At 45.5% G+C, this 21,738-nt stretch overlaps 1 long non-coding RNA gene across 14 annotated transcripts in view; it reads right to left on the bottom strand.

Annotated features, from left to right (window-relative positions):
• The window catches only part of LOC110408423, a 317,152-nt gene that overhangs the window by 29,066 nt on the left and 266,348 nt on the right, over window positions 1-21,738 (bottom strand). For 13 of the 14 annotated variants that reach the window (XR_002444331.1, XR_002444334.1, XR_002444336.1 and 10 more), the window contains one exon: window positions 17,601-17,834. The exons of the other annotated variant lie outside the window; for it this stretch is intronic. This is a non-coding gene — a long non-coding RNA (uncharacterized LOC110408423). The remainder of the gene's footprint in view (window positions 1-17,600; window positions 17,835-21,738) is intronic. 14 annotated transcript variants of the gene reach the window in all.

Raw genomic sequence — 21,738 nt, 5'->3', positions numbered from 1 at the left:
AATAGGAATGATTCAGTACAATGCTTCAAGCAAGGAATAAATTTGCTGGTGGACAAGTTGTGAACTGAAGGAGATGTGAAACTGGCTAAGGAAATTACTACGTATTTATAGATTGCTTTGGTACGTTACCTTGCAAGGTTAGCTTTATTTATAAAAGTGGGGAAAAAGAGGTACAATGTGGTTGAAAAATTGGCCCAGAACATTGGTAGCAATGCCAGAAGAGACTGGAAATTAAGAAGGATGTCCAGTGGTTTGAGTGCTGGCTCAGAAATCAGAAGCAATCATATGTTTGCTTCTCCATCCCAGATTTCCTGTATGACCTTGGCCAAGTCATTTACTGTTTTGGTGTCTCAGCTTCCAACTCATCAAATAATAAACCTTGTTAAAAATAAAAATAAAAAAATTGGGGGGGTAAGGGGGAGGATAGAGCTCACTGAAAAAGAACTCTTGCTCACCCTTTTGCAGCCTCATGACTTGCAAGTGGCCTGACATACTGAATAAGGAGAATGGATAGCCTCCTGAATTATTCAAAATAGAAACAAAGAAATACGATTATAGAAATGAACTGTTTGCAGAACACTTAAGGCCACAGGGACAACCCTGTTGATAGATTTTCTGACAGTTCTGTGCTTTAAGGTAGCCACACTCCTGATCAAGCTATGGGAAAGAGAACAGACATGAAAAAAGTTGCTCTGTTCAGGCTGGCACTGGAGTTTGCTCTGTAGATGGCACAAATGCTGAACAACTATTCCACATTGTTTATGCAAGTGTAAAGTGGTAATAACTGTAGACCTCCAAGGAATCAGTCCTATCATATACTTGTATGAGATGTGGCCACCACAACCTTATCATTTATTCCAGCATATGCATTTTCTTGGCCACCATTTTTCAGCCTCCTCTAGTCAACTACACTAATATTTTTGGCCGGTATAAACTTTTGACCTGATGTCTGTGCAGATCTGAAAAGAATTTCCCCTTCCACACACATGATCTTCCATTAAACAGAGCCAGTTCCACGATTCCTGGAAGAATTAAGAGGTACAGATTTCCGGTAACTCTGGATCTTTGCAGTTAATGTTGTGGTTTCCAGTTGGGATACAAGAGAATTCTTTCACACCTAGTGCAGGCTGGTCATTTAGGGATGGCCTTATACACCCAGTGAATAAAGGTGGAGTCCTGAATTATTCCAACTGGAAATCTCAGATGATGTTCACCCCTCTGTTCCAGGTGACCAAGCACTATGCAGATTTTGGAGTGGAAAAATATGCAGTCAGCTTGCAAAAATAATTGCACTAGAGATGGGTTACTGTGTTCTGGAGGAAAAAAAAGGATAAGAGTGAGATCTTATCTACAGTCCTTTCAGGTTTACCAGTCATGGAGAACTGCAATTAAAGAGGGCCAAACATTTCTTCCACTGTGCCTTCCTAATTAGGCTCATAGCACTTGCTGGTGAAAGATTTTTCTTGGGGACACTGCTGCCTTTGATGGAACAGCACTCATGGACAACTCTTCTAGTATAAAAAGGAAGCAACTTTTGAAATGCCTGCACAACTAGAAGTTGAATTTCCACTGAAAGCCAAGTGACTGCTAGTATTAAAGATCAAACTTTATAAATATATTTTGGCAATAAAAGCAGTAAAAATAATGAAACCAATCAGTAAGATCAGTAGAACAAGGAAAATATTCAGCATCAGAGACACAAAAATCTTAAACTATGACACTACAATACTGTACCACTTCAAAAAGGCTTAGTTGAAACCCTTCTTCCTCCTAACCAGTCCTTCAAGCTGTAATTTTTCAAAGTCCATTTCTCTGCTACCTAAGCCTGATGTTTTTGAAAAAAACACAGCCACTTAGCACACCTGCACTTAGATTCCTTCAGAAGCCTACCTGCTCTGTCCATGCCTGATTGCTCTGCTTGGAGGTGATACAGATGTTGCATTCTCAGTCGAGATGCTAAGACAAACATGTAGACCACGGGCTACATCCTAAATCTCTCTCATTCACAGATGAAGGATTTTCTCCTTGCACTGCAGGAGTGCAGCTCCCCTTCAGATGCACCAACTCTTTCTCCTGCAGAGCCCCACTGCAGAGTGTCCTGGAAAGCTGCAGAACACAGAAGGCCCTTAAATTTCTTATGCCAAGAGCCCTCCATAGTAGAAGGCAAAAAAAATTCTCCCCTTCCTGGAGCAGAGTTTGCTCCCTGCCCAGCATTATCCAAACCCAAGCACTCAGGGTGGGTGATTTCTCAGTTAACTCCACTATAGAGATGAGCCTTTGAGGTCTGATGCATTACAGCCTGCACGCCCTTTGATGTGCTACCTCTAAGTGTCCATATCGTGTGAAAATCGGAATGAAATGCCTTTGGGAACACAGCCAAAGGCCTTTTGTACTTCAGTCTTTGGAGGAGGTATTCCTCCTGGAGTCCACCCAGGAGTTTTGGATTAAAGCAACTCATTGTAGCTTTCTCAAAGCACACATTGGGTCTCCTTGAAATTGCTGCACACATTCTGGGAGAACAGTTTTAGGTATAAAACTTGATGCTTCCTTGCAGGAAAGTCATTTGGCAAAGGCAAGAAACGCCATGTATCTGTCAAATCGGGTGCACACATGGTGCTTTCATTTTCCATGAAAGGTTCAGTTGGACACCACTGAAAGCACTGTAACAGTCTCAAGTGTTGCTAATCTTTTTAGCCACAGACACAAAGATACATCAGAGAAGGGCCTTGCAAATTACATGCATCTTTATGCAAAAGCAAATACAGCCAAAGTTAGCTGTTTCCACATGTATCGTAGAAATTACTGTGCAGATTACACATCTTATTAATTCTACAACAGTGAAGTTTTCTCCTATCTTATAACAAAGCGTCACATTATTAGTCAGGTTTTCCAGCATCTTTTGATAGAAATGGTGTTTTTATTGCTGCATAAAAAATACAAGGCCAGTTAAGCATTCAGTATTTTCTTATAAAATATTTAAGTTTATAAACTGTTTCAAACCGGCTTGTGTTTATACAATATTCACAGACGTCTGTAATGTCTCTCATGAAAGCTAATGTATAAGCTCTTAGCCACTGCAAAAGGGTTTCAAAGATGCTCTGCCCATCAAAGTGGTGCGAAGAGTAACTCCGGTAACAGATTGTTTTGAGCTTAATATTTATACCTTCCACTGCTGTCTAGGTTGAAATTTGCTTACTTTATGAGTGAAGGTCTCAAAGCATTTAAAATTTAAATACCTGACTAGGACACCCTTACTCAGCAAAACATAAACATGTCTAATTTCATGTTCATGCTTACATTCTTTAAGTCCCCAGGCTCAAATCATATGTCCACATCATTTCTTTTAACAGACACAGAAGCATTCAAGAATACAAGCATTTCTGAGGCACAAGTTCACAAGAGTAAGATGCTCTAATGACTTATTTTCTAGGTATTGCCCAAGTATCTACCACTACTAAGACTTTCTGATTTTTCTTGCTTGTTTCTGTAACAGCAAACTGTCTTGTACAGATTTTACTACTTCTCACTATTTTCCATTATATAAAATGAACTAAAATAAAAGCCACTCAGACAACTTTGCAATTGGTCCCACATCCAATAAAACGCAAAGCAGAGGTACAATTCTGCTTCTCCTACCATCAACAGAGTGCAAGATGTCATGTTTTTACTTTGTGTCATTTTGATGTCAAACAAGAGGAAGAATCAACAACTCATACCATTTTTAGTGCATTCCTTGTAGCAGAACAACATCAGAGGCTCTCCTTGCATTTCTCCTTCAGCTAATGCAGGAAGACTAAGTCTTAACCACACAAACTCAATGCCAATAGCTGAACAGCACTGTCATAAGAGAGTTACGGCATTCCCCTCAGACCTATTTCCTCCACACATTACGTGTCAACATCAATCATGGATGGTTCTGAATCAGAAGGCTTACAATGAAGATCTCAGACCACCTTTGTCTTGGCTCCATCCGGCGCCTTCAGAAGAGCCCTGCCAGTCCGTCGCTTTGTGACATCTGCAGACAGAGCATTTGCAACATTTCATATTTTAAGGGTCTAAGTGGTTGTTGAAGCGTACCAAGTCATCACCCCTCCACACAATGGCAAGCTTTCTGCTTCCTTACACAAGCCTGACAGACTGGAAAACAGCAACGCAAGACACCGCAGCAGCACATCCCTACTGTTAATGGGTAATTTCCGTTATCTACCTCTGTCTTTCCATATCTGTCCCTTTTAAGTTCCAACATGCAACAAACAATGGTCCTATCTGCAATTTTAGGGCAGGGCAGGCACTTACCACACTGCAGGTGCACATATATGGGTTGGGCCAAGGTGAAGATAGACATAGGCTGGATGGCGAGTCCAGATTTGAGCAAGCCATGGCTTGGGACCCTCAAGCAGGCACTGAGCAATGAGCTGTAAGCAGGTGCAATGGGGCCAGGCGAGTGCTACTCATGAAACGAATGGCTCTGAAATCCTAACAGTGAGATCTCAGAGAAGTTCCAAGCATAGCTGTGAGCACATACATACCAAGTTGCCATACTTCAGACTGGTGCACCAGCCTTACCAATAGGTATTTTAGCATTATATAACAGTAATCTGTACACTGGGGTGCACAGTAACCATCTCCCTTATTACTTTCCTCATCCTCACACTGGGAGCACTGGGTCTTTGACCATTGCAGTGTAATCACAGATTAATGTGGTGGGAATCAGCAAAGTGCTACAAGGATGTTTAAAACTCAAATCTCACAGCCAACAGATCGAGTAAATCAATACCCAGCGTGGCACCAGGCTGCATTTCTGGGCAGCTGTAACCCTAAATAAAAACACATGAAAGCCAAGGGGCATAGGCAGATGTAGGATTCTATGGGATTTTTTTTCCCCCCTTAAGTTCACAGATGGTTCCAATCTCAGAGGTTTCTCTATTTATTTATGGTGACTGATACACAGTTTGTACTTGATTTTAAAGCAAGTTACAAGGAGGAGTAACTTAATGTGCTGTTTCCCATGGAACATATGGCAGGACTGGTATACGTCAGCACGAAGCACACGTAACATGGCATTTGCCTTATGCTAGGAGAAAACCTGCACTCGACACAAAACGAAGTCAGGACAGACTTAAAAAAAAAAAAACAAAAAAAGGAACTAGATGATCTTGTATCACACTTTCTTTCCTAAACAGTTCACAAATGTGATTCCAGACTCACAGTGGTAGCCTTTTTTTTTTTTTTTAAACAACACTTCCTTTCAAGAGTGCGAGGAATTATTTGGCACCTTCTGTTGTCTACACCACAATCTTAGAGGCAATCTGGGAACTTTCCGGTTTAACCACGTTGCTGATGATAGCCCAAAGCACAGGGACTGAACTGACCCCAGTGCTCTCCCTCAAGGCTCTTCTCCTGCAAGCAAAACAGATCCTTGCTTTGTTCCTCTCTGCAATTCTTGGGACCCGTGGTCATGGAAGGGAAGTTCCATAGTACCGAAAAGGTCTACAGGAATCCCAAGACAAAAGCTGTCATCCTGAGAAAAGCCTTTCAGATGCCTGGTTTGTACTTTTTTTGAATGTGTTGTTTCTTTTGCTTTTTACGTTGTTTCAACTGTTGATGATGCAAACTGGTTTTCCCCATCACCAGACAGATCTGTCACCTTATAGGTCTGCGTCCACAAGAAAAATTCATCCCATACAGTAAACACAGAAACACGCCCTTGAATTTCTAACTGGATTTGCAGAATGAAAGACAGCACAAGCTCAGCACAAGGCCTTTCTACTGAAATTACCAAAGGGGTATTTCCTTCAAATATCCTTCTCTTCTCGAGCTCCTTCTCCACCCACACCTAATTGGCCTTATTCATAGATTTGCAAGCTAGGACTGGTGAAAACGACCAAGTCCTGATGTTTTTGTACTTTAACATACAGGAAATTCATCTCTTGTATACAGACCCAGGGGGCAGAAAGATGCAGGCTGCTTTTGTAGCTAAATGCCACCTGGTACGCAGAGCAACACAGGGCCACAGAGATACCTGCACAGACAAACAGCTCTTCTTAAAGGTTCTCTGTATAATACCAATGGCATGGAATGTCACTTTCAAAGAAATCTTTGCATAGTAAATTCATTCTCCTCAAAGAATGCATTTATAGAAAGAAAAAAAAAAAACACAAACGAACGAACAAGAAACTACATTTTTAGGACAAGGACATTCTGATAAATTAAAATACATTCATCCTTTTAAATAAATTTAAATAATTACATGCTGCGGAACACCTTGAAAAGATTCCCCTCCCTGCTCCCTGTAATTTACTGTAATGAGGGACACTAGTTAACAGTGCCAGTAACAGACTGTTGTGGTAACTCATCATGGCCACTACAACCCAGCTCTAATCAGAAAACGAGCATCAAGGATTGGCCATTGCAATCACTATAAGATTGAGATTATTTAAAAAAAAAAGTTTTAAAAGGACCTTTGTTTATTTGATTAGCTCCTTGCCATCTATTTCAACTCTTCTCTCTTTTGCATGTAGTTACTGTTCACTCATCTCTCCTAGCTTACCTCGCCAGGAACACAGCTCCTACGAGCACAGGGAAACGTTTGCTACAGCACCAATAGTGCACGATCTAAAGGCTGGGTTACCCTGAAAAGCACTCAGTCAGAACAAGATGCACAATAACTGGATCCACCAAATGAATAGGAGGCATCACAGCAAGACAGTTATGATGAACAGAAATAAGCTTGGAGAGAAGAAACATCATTTTACCAAAGCATGCAATTTTATTGAAGCCAAAATCACTCTTGGAGACAAACCACCCTTTGGAGAGCTCTTTTGAAGTTGGGTCACTTTTGATCAAAGACAGCAACTTCCCAGATATTTTGACTGACCCTCCCTGCATTCTGCAAAGGCAAGTCTTGAACAAGGGAACTGCCATGATCTGACCACCTCACGGTGCAGAGGTGGCAAGAGCCATCTTTGGGAGAGAGAACGTTGTGTGCCCGTACCCTCTCTTGCTTTTGAGAAGCCACAGCGCAATGCCATGCAGCAACATCGAACCAGTATTGACTGTGTTGTCAGTACTGCTCTTGGAGCTTAAGCCATGACAACCTGGTAAAATACCCAAATTAATCAGGAAAAGATCCCCACTGCAAGCCTGCAGATACTGCACTGAGAGCGAGTGCCCCAGGTACATTCGTGTGATACTGTACAGTATCCTGTGGATCAGCGTGTATCTTATCTGTACACTTTACCCTGATAAAAGATCATCTGAACCTGCACCTTTCTGACGTGTTGGAATCAAGACAGACAGGGAAGAATCCAGCCCTCACTATTCCGAGCTGGTAAACCCAAACACTGCCGGTAAATCTCATCAGCTGTGATCTACGGGATGAAAAACATCCAGCAAACTACAGCACTTTTGTTTTGAGGTTTTTACTGTGGGTTGTTGCTTTTTTTTTTCTCCTTTTTTTTTTTTTTTCTTGATAAAAAATTACTAATTGTTCCTTTCTGCTGTTAATTGGCTTACAGTTCCACTCACATTGTCAGGCTGCTGGTCAGCTGGCGGGCGCACTGTGCTTTCCCAATAGATGTATTTCGCAGCTGGAATCTGCAGTCTGGAAGGTCCTTCCCATTTCCAGCCCTGCACTTCTTCCAGGCAGAAGGGAGGGGAGGAAGAGACAGATGCTTTTCCACAGAGACGTAACAACCCTAGCAGGTTCTCAGCATGTCAATAACAATCTAATCAGGCTGCATTATATTGAAGGGAAAATGAGATTTCTGACTTTGCCAGAACACTTCACACATCCGCTTGCTCTTACAGACACATACAACACACTCAGTTTCCAGATGCAGATAAGGATAACCACACAGTGGGGAAAACAATCCAAGAACTAGTCTAGCCAACCCCAGCTGGACATCAGCCTCTTTCCATCTCCTCTCCTCGCTCTGGATTAATGATCACCGCCTGCAAATTTAATGAAATTTTGTAGACAACTCATTTGTGTTTATGGCACAGGCAGTGCCCTGCTGCTCTGAGGATACATAGGAAAGAAAGATGACACAACAAGCAGTCCCACCTTACTCCTCCCCCCAGCCCTACAATCACAGGGAAATCGGGCAGGGCAGGAGGAGCACGAACTGGACCTGGGGGGGACCTGGTGGCACCTCATAGGAAAGGGGCAGCCATGAGGACCCCTCCTCCCAACGTGGCCCACAGCAATATCACACAGCTCACCCAAAGGTAATGAAAGCACAACACACCAGCCTGTTCTTCTGCTCAGTGTAGTTCCTCCCAGAGCTCCCTCCTCGGGCAGGGCTGGTTAAAGCCAACCTCACACCCAGGGGGCATCGACTCCAAGTGATAAGAGCTAGCCTAAATTAACAACAGGCTTGTGACTTGGTGAGCCATGAGCCCCCCCTTGGTTTGCTCCTTTCTCTGCAGGCTCTGAGGCAAGGATTCAAAGCCAGTAGCAATCTGTCCTAAGCAAAAATAAATAAATAAATAAATAAATAAATAACAGAACGATTAAATAATACAATAGGATTCTGATTCCAGATTCACTGCCTGGAAGAAGGGGAAGGAGATTTTATTTCTTTCCTGGCTGACTACCTAAAGTAAAAAAGAAAAAAAAAAAACAACTAGATCCAGTGAATGAAAAAGAACCTTTGAGTCTAAACGCCTCAGTCAGGTCATCCAAATTCCCGGTTGCCTTGATCTCTTTTCCAGCCAATGAGCTTCTCTTAAGCTCTGACTGATGGTGTCATATATTTAAAAATGTGTTTATTCTGACAGTTTGCTGTGCTTTTATGTAAGAGGACAGGCAAGCAACTCATCCCCCAAACCTCAAGGAAACAGCACAAGTCCTGGCTGCTCGTCTAGTTGGTTCCCTGTGGACTGTTGATTCTTGGACAAGCAGTTATTCCATCGTTAAAATATGTACTTACCCTGAAAAAGAAAATGCACACACAAACACACAACTAGGTATTATGAGCTTTGGTAGATCTGTGACTCCGATCTTGTGACTAAGGTGTCAGCTGCTTCTGCAGAAATGGACATGGTAGTGGAAAAACTAAAACAAAGAAGAGTGAGTACTGAGCTGCCCACAGCTGGACTGAGCTGAACTTCCACTGCTCACTGCTAACGCTAAGCTTCCCTCGTCGCTCTGGTGTCAGTGAGGTTATGGAAACCAGAGAGGCAAACAAATGGGAATTTCTAAACACATCAAGGGCTAAAGGAAGGGGGAAAAGGGTGTGGGGGAGCATACTTGGAGAATATCCGTTCTGTGGATAGTGGTGCGTTTCTCAGGGTACCCAAGAGAAGGGGAGATATGCCTGTGCAAGAGAGGTCATCTGGTATCAGATCACATCACCCCTTTCCTCTTTCCCTTGGCTGCCTTTTTGTATTCCCTTTGGAGCACATTTCCCTTTGGTTGTGGGAAACACATAATCCACCATCCCTCTTAAAAACATGTCACAGTGGCACAGCCTGAAATAGAAACCAGATTTCTGCCTTTGAGTCCCCTGCTCTACCCTCCAAAAATCAGAACTAGGACCAAAGGGACAGGACTTGGCAGCCAGGCACAGCCCCACTGTACAACAAGGGATCACGTGCATTACTCCAAACACCACTGGTGAGGCTCCTCAGTCCCCTTCTCTGCCTTCCCCTAAGGAAGGTTTTCACATGAATGCCTGCATGGCTGCTGGGGAAATGCACTCCCAACTCTGTGTACACATCTATGTGCTCAGGGGTCAGCAGCCCTGAAAACGATGCCCAGACAGCAACATGATGAATGGAGCACTGGAACTAGATTAAAATAGACTTTCAAACGCAGTTCAATTTAAATAAATCCCTCTATTTTTGTTGCCATTGACTAGCTTAAACTACGTTAAGTCTCTGCCATTTGTCTTCTTTTTTTATAATGAATTTGTCATTAACAGAAATAGCCTTTAAGAGAGTAACACAGGCACATGAGCTCACTGTCTCCTTGGCTGCATTCCCCCGCTGCATGCTGCCTCATTCCCACAGGTTGCCCCAGTGAAGGTCCCCATTTACACCCAGACCATAAAGCCCTAGGTATGCCCAGCTTCCTCCCCATGCTGCCTTTGTGCAGCTCCTTCCCATCCACCCCCATCTCCTCCCCAAGTCCCAGCACGCAGAGACGCAGCTGTGCCCTCCACATCTGGATCAGGCTCCCTGTACCACCACCCTGCTGCAGCTTGGTGTCCAGCTAACAGACCAGGGCACAGAGGGAGCCCAGGGAAGGCATGACCCCTGTGGTGATGGTAGGCACCTGAGCTCATCTACCAGCTCAGGCCAGGAGCCACTGGGCATCAGCCGCTAGCTGCTGGTCGAAAAAGGAACATTTTCAGCTGTAAGGCACAGCAATTTAACATCAAATTTGCCATTGCTGTTATCCCATCAACGTGGAGCACCCCTGCCACTATCAGAGATGTCCAGAACCAGAAGAATGAATTTAGAAAATGGGATATTCCCATACATGGTGCTATCACAGATAAGACATTTCCATCCAACATGACTGGAATTAGTCTGGGACTATGACCATCGTATACAGTGCCCCACAGTAACACCTGAGGTCTCCACATGTAAACACAGACAGCCACAGGGCTGGTGCCCACCTCAGAACTCCTACACCCAGCTTTTGGAAGGAGTAGGCAGCTCCTCTCCACCACACAACAAAAAAAACCACAGCATCCATCTGTATGGTCAATGAAGCTCTTTCTCAGACTTCTGCACACCCGCAGGGATGGCAGGTAGCCCTGTGTTTCTGATGTTCTCAGAAATGTAATCAGTGAACAGATATATATAAAGTGCAAAAAGACTCAGATGTCAACATATAAAACCTTTTCCAGCTATCAAATAAAAGCAGAATAAATTGGCCACACAACAAAACAGCTGGCAAGGAGAAAACCCAGAAATCCAGCCCCTGCTTAACATCACTCAAGGGGACTGCCTGCTCCAGCATGAGCCTAAGAACCTAGGAAAACCATTTACTTACAAAGATGGGCAAAAAATAGTCAACATTCACTGTTGTTAAGTATTTTAATCTTGTTTTTGTTTTGTTTTTTTCAACAACAGTCCTCTGCAAGTCTGATGCACAGATGAACAGAGAGAGAGCAGCCCTCTGCCCTGGCCCCTCAGAACAATTCGCTGGTGCTTTGTGGATTCCCTGCAGGCTAATTTATGTTAAAGAACATACAGGCATTTTCTCTAGGTTTGGACACTGAAAAATAAATGAATTTTCCAGTGTCAGGATCCTAGGCGTGCGCAAATCCCAGCTCCTGGGCGCCTGGAGCCAACACAGGGAGAAGCAAGGCTGCCATGGGACAGCACTGCAGTCAGTGACACCATCAGCTCCTCTCACTGCTCCTATTGCTGCTAGCAGTCTTCATGCCACTTCACCTACTGAGCCACAGCTGCTGGTTAGGCAGCATTTTGCCCGCTTTCTTTCTTGCTTCTAGCTTATTCACGCTTTGGTGTAAATCATTATGGGCTCAGTCTGCAGTTACACAGCCCTATAAATCCCAGGGGCGGCACGCTGCTGGCAGCACGTCCTCTGCTCGAGCTGTCCATGATCACAGGCTGCGTACCAGCTTCCCTGCCAAACGGCTCCTGCCAAACCTCCTACCTGAGGCAGCCCCGTGTTTCCCACTCACACAATTTTCCCCGATCCCTTCCAGCTGGGGCAGATGCAGGCGGTGCTGGAAGGGCTCAGCAGCCCGGATGCTATCCTCAGGCCGGGAGTAACCTCAAGGACAGCACGGATCCATTGAGCTCCTCCCCTGCAACTTGGCAGAAAGTTAATGTTTTCAAAAACTATTCTCTTTTGACTTCTGTGAAGCAGGAGAGGTCTCAGGGATTTGCGTGCTGATCATCTTAACACCACATTAGCAGGTGGAGGAACTTGTTTGGGATTCCGATCAGAGAAGCACAGTTCAGAGAAATGGGTCGGAAAATGTCAAAGACCGACACCATAGACGGTTCTGTTTCTCAACAAGCTGGACTGCTAAAAAGGCCAGGGAGAAGAGGCTAGGAGGGAGAGAAAGGGTGTATGGTGCCAGGGAGGGAGGGAGAGAAAGCCTTAGCCAGCAAGATGAACATCCCGAGTCACTCTGCTGGGGAGGTGAGGCTGCTGTGCCAAGGAAAGGATGACAAAGTCAGTCTGATGCCTGGAGTTGCTCCACAGCATTTATTTTAAAAAAATCTTATTATGCTTTGTTTGCCAACAAAGGGTTAGTACAAACCTGGCCATGACCAGAGTACAAACACACACTGATGCGAATCCCACGGCTGCTCCTGTTCATGAGTACAAGCAATGGGTCAGCACGGTCCATGCAGCCCCGGGTGTGCAGAGCAGACTGCAGCGCCCTGGTGCTGAGCTGAGCCAAGCACCCACAAGGGACAGTGATCCCTTTGCACCTCTGCAAGAGTCAAGGGCAGCAGCTCGCCCCATCCCCGTGCCAGCCCAGATGTGCGGAAGCTGTGAACTTCTCCAAGAGGAATATTTTTGGATGAGAGAAAATCTTATTTTGCTGACTCATGGACGTGATCCTCATAAGGCAGCAGTGAATTTGTTGAGCTCTGAGTCTGCTTTGCCCAGATCTCCAAAGCTGCTTTGGGGATCTAAGCTACATACCAAAGCCTTTGAAAACATGTCATAGTTAGCTTCCTAGCAAATCTCAGCCTTTTTTTTTTTTTTTTTTAATAACAAACTAAAAGGTGAATACAAAACCTAATAACTTTCCATCACCATCGGAGCAATAATAGAGCACAACACCACACAGCCCTCTGAGAACTGGGGTAAGGTTGGGGCGAACTGGAAGAAAATACATCTCCAGTTCATCTTGCAGATAACACAAGTGTGTTGCTTCAGCACTGAGAGTGTGAGGACCTAGGTCTAGCTATGTTTTTGGGGAGAAATAAGATCTTTCAGGAGTTCAATCAGAAGAGCTGGGAAAACCAGGTAGGTTTCCAGGTGCCCTCTAACACTAGTGTGTCTTGCACACTCACCAAGACAAGTCTATTGAAACCCCAGAGGGGGTTGGAGGAGTCCATGGGCTCTGCTGGGGTTTGCTTTCAGCACTTGTTTCCAAAGGCTTCAGTGCTTTTCACAGCTCACTCAAAGGAAGGGCAAGGAGCAGACCTCCCCAGTTCGAGAGAAGCGCCTGTCCATCCCTTACACCAGCCAGAATCACTCCATTCCTTCATTAGCTTTGTTGTTTCCCCAGGTTCCTTTACTTTCTTTTGTCAAAAAGAAATGGCCAGAAGAGCCATTTAAACACACAGAGACAAAAAATAAAAAAATTCCCATTTACAATGCATCCTGAGTCCCATCCTGAGCCAAACCCTCACCAAACCCCACGTCAGATACACTTGCATCCCTCCCAGCGCAGTGTCCCTATGCCACAGCTGCTGCCTGCCAAGCAAAGGCGCTGCCGTGGGATCCAACGTGCCAGTGACAGAGCCAGCTCCCAGCTCACCCCACAGACTTGATGGAGAGAAAAAGGAGGAGGGGAACAAGGGGCAGACCAGCTTCCCACAGGTACCATGTGCTTTCTATTCTGTGAACTGAGCAGATACGAATGGAAATCACTGGTAAAAAAAAAATAATAATAAAGGGGGCAGTGGAGAACACAGAGCCCTCTCTGATCTTAATCAGTTTAGCAGTGCGTGGGACTTGTACACAGACACACTGGAGGAAAACAGAACCTGGTGCTCTTAGAGATGATCTTGTTTCACCTCTGTAAATAGAAATAACGCTTATTAAAGGGGTGATAAGGCTGTCCTGGATATTCTAATTGAACATTTCCTAGCTCTTCTGGATTAATCCAAGTTTTGTAGTTGAGAATGGGTTTTGGATTATGTGCTGTAAGCAGAATACTGTCAGCAGAAAATCAACGAGGAGTCGTGAGGGATCACATGTACCTCGGATTGTGGACACCTCACACAAGTCTGGTATCACCAGAAGAGCAAGCAACTGCCGTGTTCTGAGCAACCAAGCCCTGCACAAGCTCAGCAGTGGTCCTCAGCAACAGGGATGGGCTAAAATGCTGTATCAACAAGCAGTGCAGAAAGCCCAGAAACCATCTGACCTCACGGTGCTCCTTTGCAACAGCAATGGCAAAATGAGCCAGCCAGGATCGGAATCAGTAGCTGGTCCCATTGCCTGAACTGCAAACAACCCTGAAGGCTGCTTTAAAAAGAGAAACAGAATCACAAGATTTGTCAGCAGATTTTCATTGCAAGGAAGCTGAGGTCAACTGTATTCCTAAATTAATTTTCTAGTACATGTTGGTTAAACTTTAGGTAATTGTCCCTCCTCCACCCCTCCCCCTCCTTTTTAATAAGTACAATTTACTAAGTTGCGTAAAAATGAGTAATAACGTTAGTTTCACTTAGATCCAACATGAAATGAGTCATTTCTTTCCAGCACATGACCAGGCTGTTATTGCTCTCCCAGATACACGGCAATAAGACCTTACTTCTTGCCTACAAACAGTTACTGGAAATCCCCTGCCTCTTTAAGTGACAGTCAGTCCACCTGAGAAGGCCCCTTTGGAAGCCACCCTTCCCTGCCATGCCCCATCCCCGCCGCTGTGACAAGCCCTGGGAAAGCAGCACATGCTTTGTCCCACCCATGCTTTATCTGCCTCTGGTTGGCAAGGAAAAGTCTTTTTTGGCAATGGGGCCCAGAGGGAATAAACCCGGCACCGTTATTTATGGATCCCAGGCTCCACACCCCACTCACGACACGCTCCCTTCCCTTCAGGTCCATATAACCTGTACTCATTCTTAGGCTCTCTTCCTGGCTTTTCTGCCCCTCTCATCTCTCTAGCCTTTTACACTTCAAACTTTAGGAAGGCAGGGTGCAGTGTTTGTGTAAATAGCATGATTACACTGAAAATGCTATTCTTTATTCCCCAGCTCAGCTCTGCCCTTGTCCGGCCCTTAAGCCACAGCATCCTGATCTCATAACTAAGGCTCAGTTTAAGAAAAGCTGAGCGACTAAGCCAAGGAAGTTATTCTCTCTTCAAATAGCGAGACTGATGTTCAAAACAAAAAAAAAAATGGCAGCATTTCTTTAAAAGTACAATTCCTTAAACAGAAGGCAACATCAGGTTAATTCAGAACTATTTCTCTCTTTCCCGGGTGAGATGCCAGCACAGCAGATGCTGGGCATTTTGTAGCAAAGCAGCATGAGGCAGCCCGGGCTCAGCAGGGTTTGGGAGCGACCACCTGCATGGGAGCACGGCACTCACCTGCTGCTGGACCCCCAGCTGCTGCCCTGCACACGGGCAAGGTGTGATGGGTCGGCACTGTCTCACTGGGCGGTGGCAGCAACGCGTCTGCATAATCCATCGAGCTGCACTGAAACGAGGGCACTCAACTTTGGCTTTCCTCTGCTAAATTCATCTCTGACATTACCTGGCAAACTCTAAAATACACTGAAGTAGAAACCAGAGGTAGGATTAATGAGAAAACACCAAACAGTAATTAACCTATTTACTTTAACACAGTCTGACAGGAGCAGGTTACTGTGTCCAAAAACTGACCTGAGGGAGAAGCTCCCACGCTGCTTTCATGTCTTTTACAGCTCTGCTGGTCTACTTCACATCTCAGGTCACTGAGCTTGCTTTAAACACCAGGTGAACGCTCCCTGGTGTTCCTACTGACTGCTCCACTCACTGCCAGCAAGCTCAAATGCCCAAATACCCCGGCCACAGCCCGACCTAGGCTCGCCCTTCGCTGCCCTCCAGAAACCAGCCCGGAGCTTACCAACATCTTTTTCCCTGCCAAGGAGATCTCTTTGCTAAACCAACCGACACAGCAGAAAGGGACAAAACACCTTTTACACTCCCGAGCTTACTTTCAAGGTCAGGAATGGAAAGAGGAAGTGTTTCCTTCCCACTGGAGTATTAGTTTGTTTGTTGGCATCCTATGACTGCACTTGCCATAACTCCAAATCCACGTGCCGCTTTCAGCCCTCTTGGAGCAGCATGTGTTGTACTGAGCCATGCATTTTGTGTGCAGAGATAGCAGCTCTGGAAGTGAACATCCAATGGCACTGATAGTTAGCGAGCACCTTACTTTGTCCCTCAGTATCCTACAGTGAACAGAGATTTTAACCTTTTCCCCAAAAAAACCTTCTCTCACACTTCATGTCAGAAGCAGGCACAAGGGGATCTCCTTTCACATTTTTTGGGTTGGTCCACAAGTTGGGAAGAAATCATCAGTTTACGCAGGACTGTTATATTCCTCTAGATTTACACAAACGTGACTGACACCACAGCACTGGCCAAAATTCACATAAGCTGCCCTCCTGCCTTCACATCTGCAAAGCTCATCTCCATGGCACTTCTAAACATGACTACAAGTAGGTGTTCTGAAGCTCCTATTCAGATCCCAAGCAGAGGAACTTCTCTTGTATATTGCTCGAAGTATGAGCTAGCAATACTGAAAGCCCATTTTTTCTTTGTCTTTCGACTTGAACTGCACATCACCCTCTTTCACACTTCCCAGTCTGAGCCAGCTTTTAATCCATTCCCTTCCAGCTCCTCAGTCCTCAGAGTACACTGAGGTCACGTTTCCTATATTTTCTTTGTAATCACAAACCCTACAGAGAAGGGGGGAGGGAATTTATTTTAAGATCTTCCATAACTCAAGAGCTGGAGCTGCAAGAAAGGACTGTGCACTGCGGCACTGATGATCAAGCCATGAGTTGGCAAGACTGGGCTTTCATTCAACTGAACCACAAATTCACTTGAAACTGTGACTTGCTTTTCTTCTTTTGTTTCAGATCAGCCCGGCATCTTTTCTGACAGAAAACGACCCAGATCATTTCTGCTCTGAATCATCAACAAAGAAGGGAAAGGAAGAAAAGTGAAGGTATCACTCTCCACATCTCCATCCCACAGCATATTCCAGAGGGCACAACTCGATCGTAACTTCTCTCACTTTCCCATGACCTCTTGCAAAATAATCCCTCCTCATGCCCAAGACATAAAGCAAAGCAGTTCCTTTCACCCTTAAAGTGCACACTGCCTGTGATGGAAAGATAAAAATCATCCAACAATGCACAGAATTTCAGCTTATCGTAAGAAAAATGATACATCAGCCACTTACGGCAAGGGCCACGCAGTGAGTGCAGCTTGCCCAAGGTTACAGGAGATGCACGACCTCTGCCCTGTGCTTACTCAGCACCCAAGTGGGGCAGGCAGACCATTGCTCTACCACAGCCCAACTGTGCAGGAACACTCATCCAGGGGAGCTGCCTTCCCCTTCCCCAGTCTCAGGAAGCACTTGTAGGGCATGGCTGCAGCCACCCCCACACCAGTATCCAGACGATACATCCACACCAGAAAGCCTAGCACGTGTCCTGAAGCAGCGTGACTACACCATTAGCTCAGGTTTGGGGCATTCGTACGGTGCAGAAGTCAAGCCTACCTGTTTGGGACCACATTTCCTACTGCTTCCAGCCCCGCAGACACAGCACACATAGGCACAAGCTACAGCAGCCACAGTTGTATCCTCATGCCCTCAGCCCCAGCAGGTGCAGGCACAGCATCCTTTCCCAGCTGCCCTGCATCACCCACCTTTCCCTCATGAGGCAGAGCTGCAGATCAGCAGCAGTGCTCCAGGTTCCTTTATTCAGCCACAACACCTGAGCCCAGTCCAGATGCAGGTTTATGGTGTCTTTGGTTGCAGGGCCCGCAGAGGACAAAGCACATCTTGATCTTCCTTTGAGGACCTCTGGAAGCCATCAGACTCGTGCAGTTATGGATGGCGAGAGGAGGAGTACGTTACATTTCTTTTCTTTAGACTGTGGACTACAGAAAACACAAATGATGTGGTTGTTTTAACTGATCGCCCTGGTTGTGATTTAAAAAGAAATAACAGAGAGCCAGGAAAACCCAGATTTATGGAGCTGCAGACTGTTTCCTAATAGCATATAAGAGAAAACCTGCCTGTATGCACAGGCTTTGCCAGCCCTCACATTTGTCATCTGTACTGGTTTTACATCCAGGGGTGTTTCTTCAAAATATCTCTAGGTAAGCCGGAGCACAACCACAGCCCTGCTCTGTACAGCCAGACCTGGTTTGCTCCGAAACAAACACGGAGGCCACGAGGCAGGAGAAGCACTGGGCTGGTCCCTCCTCAGGAAATCCCAGACACATTTCCAAACAGCAAATTACACAGGTATAAAGACTTGGCACATGGGTCAGGCCGGCTCTATTGCTGTACGCTTACCTTCCACATAGCTTTAATCCGTTCATTTTCATCATTAGCTGTTTGACTGCATAATCATGCCTTTACAAAAGTGCAGCCTTCTCCCTGTAAGATCACCCTTGGGAAGCCAAAACACTTCAAATGCAACGGTTGGCATTAAACAAGAAGGGTTACTGTTGTGCTTCTTGCCCCTACTTAAGCTCGATTTGGGTGTCAATTAGAAGCACGGTCCAGAGACAACTGCTGGAAGCAGAGAGAATACAGAGGTTTCTTGCCCAAGGCAGAGGAGGGGGAGGGAGGCAGGCTGGGGTGACTGCTCCTCAGCCAGCTTCTGCTAATCGAAGCGAGGCATCCTCATCAATATCACTTTACTTTGGCAGCTCTTCAAGAAAAGTAAAAAAAGGGAAAGAAAAATCACACTCCTCTTGTGCAACATGCTTTAATTGCCATGTATATCACACACCAATGAGAAAATCCAGGGAGTGCACTGTACCATGATGAGCTGCATCACCTTTCATGCTTTAAAGGGAATAGTTGTGCAGCTGGGAGATGACAGGGGGTGGCACATCCCCTCTGGCCCACAGGGCACATTCTTTGCCACTCCATCTGCCACCTCCAGCTGCAAAATCCTCATCACCACCTCGAGGTCATCTCAGAGTGAAGCCCACTGCTAGCACATGGAAGGAAACCACTTTGGTTTGCTGCTGCCCCACAAGCCTCACTATCCCCCTCTCCCCACTCTCTGCTCTCCCTTCCTCTCCAGTGTATTTAAAGCACCTGAACATCCAGGTACTGAGATATCCCAGAGCAAGCTTTCCCTCCCCATCCTGCTCAGATGGCTCTTGTCACCAGTTCCCTCCAGCCCAACTTTCAACTCCCTGCTTTCTACCAGGGCTTCCCTCCCTCCTTTCTTTCCCTCCTGCTCACGGCTCTGGAGCTTGCATTATTTCCTTTCTTGGAGCCTACAGTCTGGAGCCAGCGAGGTTTGTCTGCTTCCCTGGGTTCAGCTAATAAATTGGGATCAGGGGGTCACACAGCAGGGGACTTGGAAGCCTGAGAGCCTCTGACACCATTTTTATTAGTTTCTACTATACATACCATTTCAGGAGCTGGGATGCCATCCCAGTGGGGCCCTACCCATTGCTTAGTAACTAAGATTTTGTAATCTAAGTTTTGACAAGGTCATTTTTTACCTTGGGAGAGGGCGGGGGAGGGAGAACCCCCACATACATTAATTACACAAACACTGTGGGGACAATGCAAATAGGAACCCATTTCCCCTTTGCATCAGGGCCAAAGAGTGAAAAATCTTTTTACTATAGGGCTATTTCCAATCAAACAGATCAGGATACTTTAAACACACCGCTACAGCCCTGTCCTGTGCTTGCAGTTCAGATGAGTGCCTGTCAGCCTGTTCCCTGGCCATCCCTAATGAAACACGCTGGCAACAAAACCTGGGGGTACCACCAAGCATGCCTTATGTGAAATGCCCATCCACCTCTGCTGGAAGCACAAGGGTGACTCTGATGGAGCTAAAATTAAAGAACAAAACACCCACCAGCTTCAGCATCACACTGCTGACTGACCCTGTGTTTAGTTAAACACTGCTGGCACATAAGGTACAAATTACCTTTTGGCAAGCCCTTGTCCCAGCAGACAGAGGTGTGAAGAGCCCAAACACCTTCTGGCCTTGGGGTCACTCAGAATCACTACTTCCTGATATAATGTTTCTTAGACTAATAAGCAGGACATTTAGAAAGCATGGGAAACACAACTACTGTGACAAGTCAGCTCTGGGACAATCTGGTAAGAGCAGGTACAGATCCAGCCATGCCGAGAAGCACTGCCCACCTGCTGTGCCCTGCCACTGCTTTATGGAGATGGTGCTGCTCTGAGGAAGTTATCTGCTCAGCTGAAGCAAGGCAGAAGTCACCTGGGCCCAAAGCCTCAGCAGATAGGGCAGAAAAGGGGCCAGTTTGCCAAGCTGGACCTTCCCTCTTGCACTCAGTACTGCTTTGCTGTGCTCATTAACCCCTGTTCGTTTTTAATCCCCCCCAATCCCACACTGCTCTCATTCTAGAAGGAGCAAGAAGATCCTTTGGTCACTGCTACCTTTGCCTTCCACCCTCTCCCTGATCCGGAGCTGTGTGAGGTGTATGCCTCTGATGTGGTTAAAGTAGGACTGAGACTGAGTAATGCTTTGGGGCCCTTTGGTATGTGTTTTGCTGGCTGTCACCTCATCGGGCTCCAGCATATGCTTTGAGGTTAAGTTCCAGTGTTTGTGTTTTGGGCCTTTATTGTGGTTGCTTGATTTGTTCATGATGGCCTTGGCTCTGCCACCCCACAAGCAAATGCAAAATTCACAAAGTGGTGACTCAGTCATTTTATCCACTGGCAGCAGCAGCTGGCAGAGGCTCAAAACAGATCAGAGAACAGGGCAACAAGTGTCTCCAAGATGGATTTCAGACAAACTAGGAAAAATGAAAAACCTGAAAAAGCATGGAGAGAAAAAGCCTGAAATTAAATAAAGAGACAGAAAAACAGCTGGAATGTCAAATATAGACCAAAGAGATCAAAAGTAAACCAGCTCTGTGATAAACAAGGAAGTGTACTGTGGCTCTGAACAGCACGACTCGAAATATGGCAACTTACTGGCCCATACAGCTTTTTCCATTGGTTAAAGGCAGCTTGCATGTCAAAAGAAGTTGCCTTTTGCTGCCAGCACTGTAAGCTCAGAGCAGAACCTACAGATGAAGCTGTTTTCTTCCTGCTTCAGGCATCAGCCCTAAAAATAAAATGACCCTGGAGGACTCAAAAGCTGGCTTGCTCTTTTGGCTGATAGGATGTGAAGTAGGATAGCAAGGCTCAGGCTTGCTCTTCTGCAGCTATATGGTCACTGTGGGTTTTCAAACAGCAAAAATATGTCCCCAGACATGAAGGGAGGACTTCATTCTGACCTGGTTTTACATCACGGTAACAACTTCATCCTAGGAGGTGAAAAGAGAAAAAAACGATCCTTCCAACATGTCTTCTGTCTGACAACACAGCAGCAAAGGCCCTTACTCGCTGGACATGCAGAACTGCGAATATTATCAATGAGGAATTACAGCACCCGGCCACTCATCTGAACTGAAGCTGTGAATTTTCCAATAAAAGCAAGACATTATGAATTATGACCTAAGTAAAAAAGACATTTCTACCTTAACCACGTTTCAGGCTGAACACAGGGAAAGTATCACATATAGAGCTCTATGATAAGGTACTTGATAATAAAATATCAAGTTCTCCGAGGGAGGAAAGACGGTCTTGTGGTTAAGCACAGAGTCATGATGCCTGGATCCTGCCCTTGGTATGACCCACAGTCACCCTGTGAAACCTCAAGCAAGTCTTGCATGAGCTGTGTAGTACTTGTGAAATCACTACAGCATGTAGTGCTCTTCTGTTTTTGTTTTTAAACACGGTGCACAGCAATTTACATTCAGAGAGCTTCATAACTCATTGCTG

This window comes from Numida meleagris, chromosome 19, assembly GCF_002078875.1.
Source record: "Numida meleagris isolate 19003 breed g44 Domestic line chromosome 19, NumMel1.0, whole genome shotgun sequence".
Taxonomy (NCBI): domain Eukaryota; kingdom Metazoa; phylum Chordata; class Aves; order Galliformes; family Numididae; genus Numida; species Numida meleagris.
The sequence above is the reverse complement of the archived record's forward strand: the minus strand, read 5'-3'. Positions and strand labels throughout refer to the sequence as shown.